This window comes from Diabrotica undecimpunctata, chromosome 3 (genome assembly GCF_040954645.1).
Source record: "Diabrotica undecimpunctata isolate CICGRU chromosome 3, icDiaUnde3, whole genome shotgun sequence".
Classification (NCBI taxonomy): domain Eukaryota; kingdom Metazoa; phylum Arthropoda; class Insecta; order Coleoptera; family Chrysomelidae; genus Diabrotica; species Diabrotica undecimpunctata.
Window position 1 is genome coordinate 165716401 of NC_092805.1, and position 12330 is coordinate 165728730.

A 12330-nucleotide genomic window follows, 5' to 3' on the forward strand; every position below is an offset into this window, starting at 1 on the left:
ACAGCACTTAAAATTTGACAGAACTTCAAGAAACATGCACACACGTTAGCGTTAACGGTCATACTGAGCAGCCAATCGTCTACCTGAAAAAGGTTCTGGTAGTTTTGGCCATTGTTTCTAAAGATCAGCAAAATTTTTTTTCCGATGAATTAAATGTATCTAAGTTATGGTCCTTAGACTCTCCTCTATATAGAACCTTTAAATGAATCAAGTGGCATCTGTGAGAGTAGGACTGGAATCTACATAATATTTCACAATCGAAAACGGTGTACGACAGGGTTGTGTTCTGTCACCCCTCCTTTTTAATCTTTACTCTGAATCGATTTTCGATAGAGCCTTAAGTGAAACTGAAGATGGAATCAAAATCAACCGACAGACTATTAGTAATCTTCGCAAGGCTGATGATACAGTCATAACAGCTGATAGCCAAGAAGCGCCACAACGACTAATAGATAGAATAAACACTGAGGGAGAACGACTGGGCTTGAAGATTAATATAGACAAGAAGAAGGTAATGGTGGTTAGCAGAACACGAAATATGCAATTAAATATAAGAGTAAACAATAAGAACATACAAAAGGTCCCCAAGTTCAGATATCTCGGTAGTTGAATAACTGAAGATCTAGAGCCAGACATAGAGATACGTAAAAGAATTGAGCAAGCCAGAACAGCATTTACTAATATGAGAACATTGCTAAGCAACAGCAGCCTTAACTTAACGCTTCGATATCGCTTAGTAAAATGTTACATTTACTCCATACTGCTATATGGTGTAGAAACCTGGACCATAAAGGCCAATGTGATGAACCGATTGGAGGCCTTTGAAATGTGGGTATTTAGAAGACTACTTAAAATTCCCTGGACAGATCACACAACAAATGTCGAGGTATTAAATCGAATGGGCAGAGAACAAGAATTGCTGCCAATAATAAAAAGAAGAAAAACTGCTTATCTGGGTCATATATTTCGAAATTCCAAGTACCAGTTCTTAAAGCTTATTATGGAAGGGAAGATAGAAGGAAAACGGAGCATCCGAAGAAAGAAATACTCATGGCTTAAAAACATAAGGGATTGGACAAACCTTGATTTAGAGCCACACAAGACCGAGAGGAGTATGCCAGAATTGTCGCCAATATCCGCTAATTGGATAGGGCACCATAAGAAGAAGTTATGGTCGAGGTAGCAAGAGTCAAATCCAAACAATAAAATTTCCTATGACTCTTTTGGGGAAATATTTAATCGAGAAAAAATTTTCGTTCGGTTACTCTCGTAAAGATATTTGCAGCGCATGCGATACTAATAGGTCAAGAAAAGCTGCGTTTGCACAACCGATTGCATCCGTTAGTGAGGAGTAAAAAATAGTGTTACAAAATGACAGATAGATTAGTGGAAGAAAAACGCCATTTAAGAAAAAGTACGATGAATTGAAGTCTTCGTACAAGAAGAAATCTAGGAAATCTCCTGACCATGAAGCTATTACCATGGACTACCAAAAAACATTCACTGTCCTAGTATAAACACAAATAAATGGTGTTTACAAGAGACAGTTCATTTTCTTTCTGACCAAGCGTCTTTTTTTGACACTTATGATGAGAGCATTGCTAAGAAAGGTGCGGATGATGTTTGTTTAATTATTGATCGTTTTGTGACTTCCATTATATCGGCAACTGTACGTAAATTAGTAATATTTTGCAGAGTGTGCAGAGCAAAACAAAAACTATACGATGATTTGCTACTTGCATTATTTAGTCACTAAAAAGAACAGAACGAAAAACGTGGAGGAACATTGGGAAATTTAGTTAATAGCTTCATGATATCACGATACCTGCATCAGGTTAACGACTAAGAAGAAGAAGAAGAAAAAGAACAGATTTGACAGGGTAAAGCTTGTGTTCCCAATCAGAGGTCACAGTTACCTTAAATGTGACCGTGATATAAGCCGTATCACCCAAAAGTCCTAAAATCAATTGAAAATAATAAAACTACTAGTTCACGAAAAAAAAAATGTTAAAAAACGATGGAAAAAGTCTTTGTCATTTGGCATGATGAATTTGGCAGAAAACCAGTTCAGCTAACGGAGACAGTAACAGCTATGGTCACCAAAATAACAAACCAGGAAGTGGTTCAAGCACTCCAAAAAGTAAAGGAAAAGCGGTTGGGCCAGATGATATTCCTGGCGAAAGTGTGGATAGTATTAGGAGAGACAGGATCAAGTTGGCTAACAGTTTTATTTAATAGAATTATGGAAGTGGGACAAATGCCAGACGAATGGAAAAGCAGCATAGTAGTACTTTTTTACAAAAACAAGGAAGATATACAACAATGCGCAAACTACAGGACCATAAAACTACTTAAGTCACACTATGAATATATAGGAGAAACAACTCTCGTCGATGTTGAAACGTTAGTCGCCCAATACGAAAACTTGCTGATTTGCGGCTTCCTGGGACGAGGCCGAGAGGAAGAACTGGGGGAGACATAATGTGTCTGTAAAGAGGATTGATATGGGTATAGTCCAAGATAGAGAAATGGAGAAATTTAATTAGGGAAGGGATAAAGGCAAAGAAAACGATGGTTAAAAATTTAGAATAGAATTATATAGATTAGTAACACAGAAGAATACATCATAGAGAAAATTCTTTACAAATAATAATTCAGATCATTCGCCAATTACGTAGAAAAGTTTTTAAATATCTTGAATCATTAAAAGATGTATATTTTCTATTGTATAAAGAATTTGTGTCTGAATTTCTGCACGAAATAATCGTATAATATATAATAATACAACATCATTAATTCCGTTGATAATTATTGCCTATTAACTTATTAGTTTTTTACATTTCCTTAGATTGTTCAACCTCTCATTAAAAACCTTTCCCAACGGAAGTACTCCGAAGAAATCGTATCCGGGCGACACTGTACTGTAGAGATGGGAGAGACAATGATTTTTGTAGCCGCTACAATGCTAGTGCTGTGAGAAATAGTTGTTATTGAGTTCGAGAAATTTAGTTTGATTGTTCAATTGTCAATTGTTGTTTTTTTTGTGTGTGTATCTCATCGAGCAAAAAGACAAAAGAGGGATTCTAATCGTTATGAAAAGGAGACCAAAATTCATAAAAGTGGCCTCTTAATATGGCAGACATATCCGGAAATGCAAAGACGCCAAATTTAAGACTATGTTCCAATATTATTATAAGCACCATGTTCCAAACACTTAAAATACTTTTTTTAACACTAGAGCATAATAAAGTTTTAATTAAATAACGATAATAGTCTAAAATGTGACACAATTGTTAAAAAACTTCAATATAAATAAGCTTTCATGTAACAGTTTTGATAAACAATAACATAACCCAACTAAATTTTCTTAAACAAAGCAAGAGACTCTCTTTCCTTGTTTAATGTGGCCTCTCAAAATGGCACTTCCCCTTTTCCCATATTCCTTCTTGTGTATTTTTGCTCGATGGTGTATCTATATACCTTTATTCACTGAGTAGTAGAAAGAACAGCCAATTATTTGTCTATCTTTATTTAGAACTCTGCAAATATTTTTAAAATTTCTATAAGCAGAACAGAGATAAAAAAAATTAAAGAGCGAGACAATAATCAACATATTGGCGACAACAAAGCGACACTTGGCTCTGGAAGTTGAGTTTAATATTTTTTGAATATAAACAGACTCTCAAAGTTGTTTAGTCTAATATTCTTAAAACATAAACTATTTTATGTTTTATAAAATACGGATTAATATTGACATACGCGGCAGACACAAAGAGGACAAAAAGGATGTTAGAAACAGCAGACATTAAAACACTATGAGACAGATCTAGAAGTACAGATACACGACGTAGATTTAAGGTGGAGAACATAAAGAACTGGGTAAGAAATAGAAGAGTAGAATGGAACGATAATATAGCCGAATGACAACAAATAGAGTAAAAAAGACTGAAAAGTTTTCGAAGTATTGTGGGTACTCGGGAAGCGCCGAGGTTCCTAAGATATTTAGGTAGGTTTTATAAATTGCGAGGTCTTAAATAAACCGCATTGTAATACTTGGAATTCGTTGATCTGCAAGTACGTAACCAAATTGCTCAAACATTTTCATTACAATCTGACTGCTAGAGTTAAGGTAGATCAGGAGATTTGAGGTAAAGTTTGTACTAAGCGTGAAGTTAGGTAGACAGAAATTAATAACATCAGGTACGCTGATCATACCGCCATATAGGCAGATATTCTAGAAGATCTTCAAACTCTTTTAATCACAGTAAACAAAGAACGTATTAAAAAGGCTGAACTGTTAACACAAAGAACAATCAAAACGTTTGATTGTACGTACTGATTGTTCAAAGAACAATAAGTACTAAAATTAGACGGCAAAACACGAGACATGTTGGAACACTTAGATATCTGGGCCACTAGGCTGGATTAACTGTAAAGTTAAAAACGGCGAGTAAATCTTCGCTAAAATAGAGCTGGCACCCAAAGACTCATTAACTGATGTTCTGTATTATGTATTAGAAGTTTCTCGCCTGAGAACATATATCCAACGATATGCTAAAATCTATTCACAAACAGAGAGAACAACAACATTAATATTATTTGAAAGGTTCGATAATCCGCGTATAATCAGGGAGTCTAAATATTGGTTACTGCAGTCAATAAATTTGGGTTCTTCACATGACAATACTAAATGCTTGTAAACCAGCATGGCACACAAAGAAGAAAAAGAGTCTCTTTAAATCAGTATGTCTATATTTATATCTAGCGAAATCTAGCGATGAGGGGAATATGGTATCTATGTTTTATACAGACGTAATCAATCTGATTTCTGACTATAGATTGCTAACCTTGTTCGTTGGTGACTTCCGCAAATAGAAGCGTCTTTTAGGCAGTTTCTTTACTATTTCTTATTATTTGGTATAGGTAGTAATACATCTATATCGATATAGATCCATAGATTGAACAAATAGTCCCTAAGCAATCTCATTGTTTCTTTTAAATATTTGTTTATATGTTTATTTTTAAATATTTAACTTTTAATTTTAATTAAATCGTAATCTATTCGTTGTTTATAATTACTATATTTACCACTTTTTATTTCCATATTCATGTTTCGTATTTATAGGGTTCACATTTTAATTAGACTTTCATTTTTTTCTTATCGGCTTGCTAAAAACAAGTCGTGTAGTTTCAACATTTTAAACTAATATTAGTTTATTTTAGTATGTTTGGGGCTTTAATTGTAAGTACACATTACTAAAAATATTTTTTGCCATTTGGCTGATAATTCGTTATTTTACTATAATAGAAAAGTCGTGTAATTAGGTGGTACATAACCACCAAGAAATGTTACTTTACACTTAGTTATATTTTGTTCTGTTGTTTGGTTTTTTGATAAGTTTAAGTTTTGATAATTTTTGGATAAGCTGAACGCTTGTCGTACTGCTCATCCATCGGCTGAACCGTTCCACCGGCTAGTGCTATATAAGCCTTAGTTATTGTAGATTTTAAACTAATAATATTAAACTTTTTGTTTTTCTGAGCGGGGTGGCCCGTTCGGCCATCAAAATAACAATTCGTATAGTAAAACTTAGCGTTTAATATACATATTATAAGTGATAGACAATAAAACTGTTGGATAATACAAAAGTGATAGAAACACATGGTCAGATGTTTGAATTGTTTACATATACTCCGCCAAAAAGTATCGCATCACCTATGACTGCAAATTTTGTATTAAAAATAATTTAAAACATCGATTTTTAACTGTTGTTTTTTTTTGTTTTTTAAGTACGTAACAAGTAATGATAATTTAGTAAGACGTATTACCTCCTCTAGCTCTTATAACATCTAGACAACGTTGTAGCATACTTCCAATTAGTCTTCTTAGATAATCTTGATCGATATTATCCCATTCTACGGTTAACAACCGTTGCAGGTCCTGAAGATTAACTGGCGTCACATTACCAGATCTCACCCTTCTGTAAAGATGCTCCCAAACATGTTCTATTGGATTTAAGTCCGGGCTATGCGCTGGCCAATTCAAAACTTGTAAATTTACCTCTTGAAGGTACTCGGTAACGATTCTTGCGACGTGTGGGCGTGCATTGTCATGCATTAAAACAAAGTTATTATCAATAAATGGGGCGTAAGGAACAACATGCATCTCCAAAATTTCTCTAATGTACTTATCAGCAGTTAAGGATCCTCCATCTAGCTGTACCAATTCGGTTTGACCCATAAGAGATATTCCGCCCTAGAGCATAATAGATCCTCCTCCAAAGTTTCTTGCCGGTCTTAGGTTGCATTGAAAATAACTTGTATTCTTCGATCCGAAGTGTATAAACAAAATCTCGACTCATCCGTAAAGAGTCGTCGATATTCCAGTTTACGTGCTCTGTTGCAAATGTTAGACGTGCTATACGGTGTTTCCTTGTAAGTCTCGGGGCAGTGGCAGCTACTGGCCCTAATTCCAGACTGTCTTAAGATGTGCCTAACAGTTTCTGAAGACACACGTACATTTCGAGTCTCGGCTAAGTCATGTTGAAGTTGATTTGCAGTCACATGTCTTCGACGCAAAGCCTGAAGAACTAGAAATCTATTGTCTACATGCGTAGTTGCCTTTGGTCGACCTGTTACAGCTCGTCTTTCATAAAGACCAGTCTCTCGGTACCTTAGTACCACTTGTGATACTGTCGACTGATTTACAACCACTAAATTTGCCACATATCTCTAACTCCTTCCGTCTTCAATGAGGGAATTTGTTCTAACCACTTGATCTCTCGTTAAATTTAAATTTATATTGTCACGACCTTCCATACTCAATATTTAATACGAAATTTTAAATTAAACGCAAACTGTATACTTTTTACAAAAGTAAAATAAAGACTGATAATATAAAAACCAGACAAAATAGCAATTAACATTTTTTTTTCATAAACAATAAGCTGTATTTACAAATTTATTTTTAATATTTATTCTATCCTTAATATTCTTAAGGACCAGAAAGAAATAATTTAATATTAACCAAATGCTGTCAGAAATATTTGTAATTTTATAGTGATGCGATACTTTTTTGCCGGAGTATATTAAGTTAGCTATGTTTCGTTCATGTAAAGAAGTTCATGGACTCTTCTCCTCTCAAGAATAAATCTTGGGGGCCCTAATCGTATCAATTAATCCATCAAAAACAGAGTACGTAGTAGTGGGAGGTGAAGGAAAGCACTTAGAACTAGGAAGCAAACAAATTCAAAATACTGATAGCTATAAATATCTCGGTGTAAACATTACAAACAATGGTCGGAATACAAACGAAATAGCTACTAGAATTGGTCAAGGAAATTCAGCAATACGTGAACTGAATAGTATACTTTGGAATAACCACATCACCCGAAACACAAAAATTAGGATATAGAAAAGTATCATAGAAAGCATTGCTACATATGGTTCAGAGCTTTGGGTAATAAATAAAAATGACGCATCCAAAATAAAAGCAATGGAAATGAATTATTGGAGAAGATGTTGCCAACTCACTAGAAGAGATAGAGTAAGGAATACTGAAATCAGAGAGCGTATGGGCATAGACATTGACGTCCTGGAAACTATAGAATGCAAAAGGCTGAAATGGTATGGCCATGTAGAAAGGATGAATGATCAACGATGGCCAAAGAGAATGTTACAGTGGATCCCCACCAACCGCAGGAAAAAGGGAAGACCAAGAAGATCGTGGAGACAAGAAGTAAAAGGTGCAATGGAAGATAGGGGTCTACAAGTAGATGACTGGAACGATCGCAAGCGTTGGAAGCTAGGTTGCGAGAAACGGCGGCAGCTGTAATAAACTCGTTATTTATAAAAAAAATAAATAATTTAAGTTTGCGGGGCAGAGGAACACGGGACAGGACGCGTTACGGTGTATAGAGCTGTAACGGTGACAAAAAAATACTGCCCATCCACCTCTAATCCATTATTTGTCGAATCTTATCTGTATAGTGCAATCCAACATTCCAAGATTAGATCACACTGTAAGAATGAGCGGGTAATCAATCGGTATCGGTCTCACTCTGCTGGTTTGGTACGTCGCGTCGTGACTAACAGTGTTGTGAACTAATTCAGGGGTGAAGTCGTGGTTTTAGAGTAAAAGGACTATTGGTGGTTGTGGTCGTTCATTGTTTATTCGACTTGTAGTGGTTATGTCTGTTTTTTTTAAGGTGAGTCAGCTTCAGATAATGAAATTAGTGACTAATTTAGACTATAAAGTGAATGAACAATAACATATTAGTCTAGGAGCAAAGAGGGTTTTTGGGGTTTCATGACCAGTCGAGGTCCAACTGATTATGTATTGTAACCCGCTAAATCCGAATTTGTGGGCCGGAATTTGTTATTAACAATTTAATTGTTTAAATGCTTGTAAATAATAAACTATTAAAGATATACACTTTTTTTTTAATTATGTTTTGTTTCTTAAAGAAAAACAAACCAAACAAACTATTATTGCAAATTTATTATTAAAAAATAATAAATTATGGTCTGGTCTCAGACATTTTTGCTTATAACTTTACTTTTGCTTAACGTAAAAAGATTTAAAGTACATACCGCATTTTAAAGCTATGATTATGAGCGTTAAAATAAATTTTGAAAAATTAAATTTTATCAATTTTTGACTAAATTGTATAAGTATACAATTTAGGTTAGGTGTAAACTGCAAAAACTATTTTTCGGTGGTTTGAGATCAAAAACTTTAGTATCATATTAATGAGGGTTATAGTACAAAGGAAAATGAACATTTTGAGCTTTACAAAACTCATTTTGATGCAGTTTTAGCTAAAATACAGTAATTTGAAATTGACCCAGCTGATGCGCTAGCCTATATTATTAATGAAACGTCAAAATGACTGTTGGACACAGACAGTGATAATATTTGGATTGAATTGGTTAATTATGAAGTTCATGAAACCTCATAATATTTAAAATGTCTCCCATATCTTCAGTTTTTATCGTACCCCAAGTATTTTTCTACGATTTCTGAAATTTCTTTTAGTTTTACGAAGATTTAAGATATAATTTTTAACATTTATATCATCCTCCTAATTTTTGACATATAACTTATTATTATCAATTTCATACCTCAAGTTCCAAACATTAGTCTAATCGTCAGAGATTTGACCTTTAAAAATCATTAGAAAAACTGAATTTTGCTTAAAATGTCAGTTTTGGAACAAAAAGATGCAAAAAATTGTCAAACCTACTCCCGGGCTTCCATCGATTTACCAAGAATCTGCACGCTGTAGAAAAAAATGTTTCAAACAAGAAATGTAGCTGAGATAATTTTGAACAAAAATGTTTAGCACCTTTTGTGCCTTTTAAACTCCTCTAAACTCCTCCATTCCATACGATTTTATGCTCTTTAAGGGGGGAGTTTAAGGGAGGCCTACGTCCAACAGTGGACATGATAAATGAAGGCTGGATGGTGATAATGATGATGACTTTTTGTTTAGAAATGAACCGCAATGTCAGTTATTACCCGCGCGAAATCAATTTTTTAAACAAATTTGTATCAGGTGAAGAGCGCAGCTTTCGTATGCACATTTTGCATTTTGCAGCAAATGTCTTGTATAAAGCTGTTAAATAAATAAACGTTACGCAATGTTTGCACTTTTTTACGATTCTTTTGAGATCAATGAAATTTAACACTTCCTTCCATTGATCAGTCGCTGTGGAATTTCCATTGTTAGAGGATGCGAGTGGATAGCGAAAGTTTCATATTAAAGAGAACCTAGTGCATGTTTACGATTTAGTCGATTTCTATTGTTCGTCTCATCTCTTTAAAATGGCTGAGTTGATTGCTGATTTCTTTGCCTAAATATAGGTACACAATATATGTCTACAATGGCCCTAGCTGTTCCATTTATGTGTTTATATGCAATTGGCATATTATTATTGCTTTTATCTAGCAAGAACTTTTATTTTTGATGCGTTAATTACGTGATCCTTGTCTTCGATAGCTTCCGTCATTTTCTTTATCAAATTCCAGAATTGTTTCGCACTCTACGAGGATTATGTTGTCGTTTTTTAATTGGGATTTAGCCTTTCAGTTACTCAAATCAGATTAATGAAAAGTATAAAGAAAGACGAAAACATACAACTAAGGAAAGCACAAGAGTTACTTAATCCTGTTCAATTTCAACCTGTTTCATCCTGTTTAAACCCGGCTCGTCCCGCGCTGTTACCAGCACAACCAGATCATCCGCAAAGGCGAAGGGAGTTATACCTTCTCCGTATTCGCAGTTCATGACCCCGTCATATGCCAATTTCCATAGCATCCTGGTCCCAGACCGATCCCTGTGAGACTCGTCACGTCAACGAACATGCCCTTCTCAACCCTGATCCTTCTCTCGGAAAGATATTCCGCTATCACATTCATCAGATAGTTAAGACACTCCCTCTACTACAATGCCGGCATCACCGCTTTCCATTCCATTAGAATGCATTTCTAATATTGAAGAGTAGCAGAGTCGCCCAGCGCTGTTCGTCTCCAATGTTGTGCAATTCCTCGATTACACTCAAAATTTCTTCAATTATGCTCTTCGTCTTGCAGAATCCGAATTGTCTCGGTGATAGGCATCCAGATCTCTCAATCGTGTCGTTGATCCGCCCTCGCAGCATCTTCTTGTACAACTTCCCAATGCATGGGAGGAGGTATATGGACCGATACTTCTTTCCAGTTTTAGGAAGCAGTACCAAACTTGATGTCCTCCAAACCTCAGGAAAATCTGTGCTTCAAGAATGCCTTCATGTGTTCCAAAAGCCGTCCCAGACCTTTTACCGCTTCGGGTGGTATCTGCTCTAGTCCGGGGAATCTACTTGTCTTGGATGCATCTAATGCCTCGACGAATTCATCCATGGTAAAGAGTACGGCCCGCGCAGCTCACTCTTCCCTACACATTCCATGCCATCTGCCGGACTTTCCATAGTCTAGGTACTTACCTTAATTATTACACGTTTATAGTTTCATTGATATCAGCCATTACGTTAGGTGTAATTATTTTTTTCTAATTTTTCCTGCGTTGGTAGATTCCACGGCGCCATCTCGTAGGAATCAGTGAAAGCACAAATTGTAGTCGAAATTTTAATACTCCATTGGATCTTACCATTTTATTTCTATGAAAATAAAAAATTAGATTAATTTAATTGGTTTGTCTTTCGTATTCTTAGCCCAAAATATATTTTTCCATTATTGAGATATATTTGTATACGTCACTCATTAATCATTGTCAATATTGTTATTGCTTATCTAATAACTTCGTTATAAAATTGTCTATAAAGTACACGCGTTGACGCATGTTAAAGATATGATAATATATATTCGCAATACGCATTGTCCTTTGAGCGGCCTTTGTACTTTATTGATACATCTGTTTTGTTATCAGGCGTATTGAATAATTCCGGTGTAGTGGTTTTTCTGTGTCAATAATTAAATAATCCATTTTAAATTGTTATCAAAGGGTTGTGTTTGAAGATAAAATCCGGAATTTATTTAAATTCCGGATTTAAAGTCAAATTAGTTTTACGCTCTTTGTACTAATTATTTTTAAAAACAATATAAATACGACTTTAATCCGTACCGAGAATCTCTTGGCTGAATCTATCAAACCTTTTTTTCATTTAAGAAGGCTATTTTTATCTGGAAAGTCCATTCTAATATGCCAATATAACAACCAAACTAAACAACTGCAAAAAATATATGATATCTCTGTTGGACCCACTGAACCTTTTGTTGGAAGAAGTCATCACAATATAAAAAAATATTCCATGGTTTTTTTAAGTTTGTGATTTTGATTTCAATGTTAATGATTGGATATTTACCCATATTTAACCGGTAACTCTAATCATGAGAAAAATATTTTCAAAAAACACGTTTTTTCAATATATATTCAGGGATTCTACAGTATTCATTGCCTTCCCTTGCTCAACCGTTTCCATCTCTCTCTCTCTGTTGTCCCATTCTCCATCGTTTAGGCCTCTCTTACTCATGGCGTCGTCTACTTCGTTCCTCCAGAATCCTCGGGATCGTCCTCTTTTCCTTCTTCCTATGGGGCTCCATTTGGTTATTCTCTTTATCTATCTGCTGTCGCTAGTTCTTCCTACATGTCCATACCACTTTAGTCGTTTTTGTTCTATATATGTTAGTATGTCTGTTTCTATTGATGTTCTTTGCTTTATTTCGTCATTATTTCTCCTATCCATTCTTGTTACTCTGCAGCATCTTCGCAGGCACTCCATCTCTATTGCTATTATCTTACTGTTCTTTTTCTTGTTTATAATCCAACTTTC

General features: G+C 35.0%; 1 protein-coding gene across 3 annotated transcripts in view; it reads left to right on the top strand.

Moving 5' to 3' along the window:
- The window catches only part of Abcd1 (ATP binding cassette subfamily D), a 141555-nt gene that overhangs the window by 85618 nt on the left and 43607 nt on the right, over positions 1–12330 (top strand). The window contains exon 1 of one of the 3 annotated variants that reach the window (XM_072527458.1): positions 8034–8207. The exons of the other annotated variants lie outside the window; for them this stretch is intronic. The gene's annotated coding sequence lies outside the window, so the exon portion shown is untranslated. Of the gene's footprint in view, positions 1–8033; positions 8208–12330 lie in introns of those variants that run through there. 3 annotated transcript variants of the gene reach the window in all.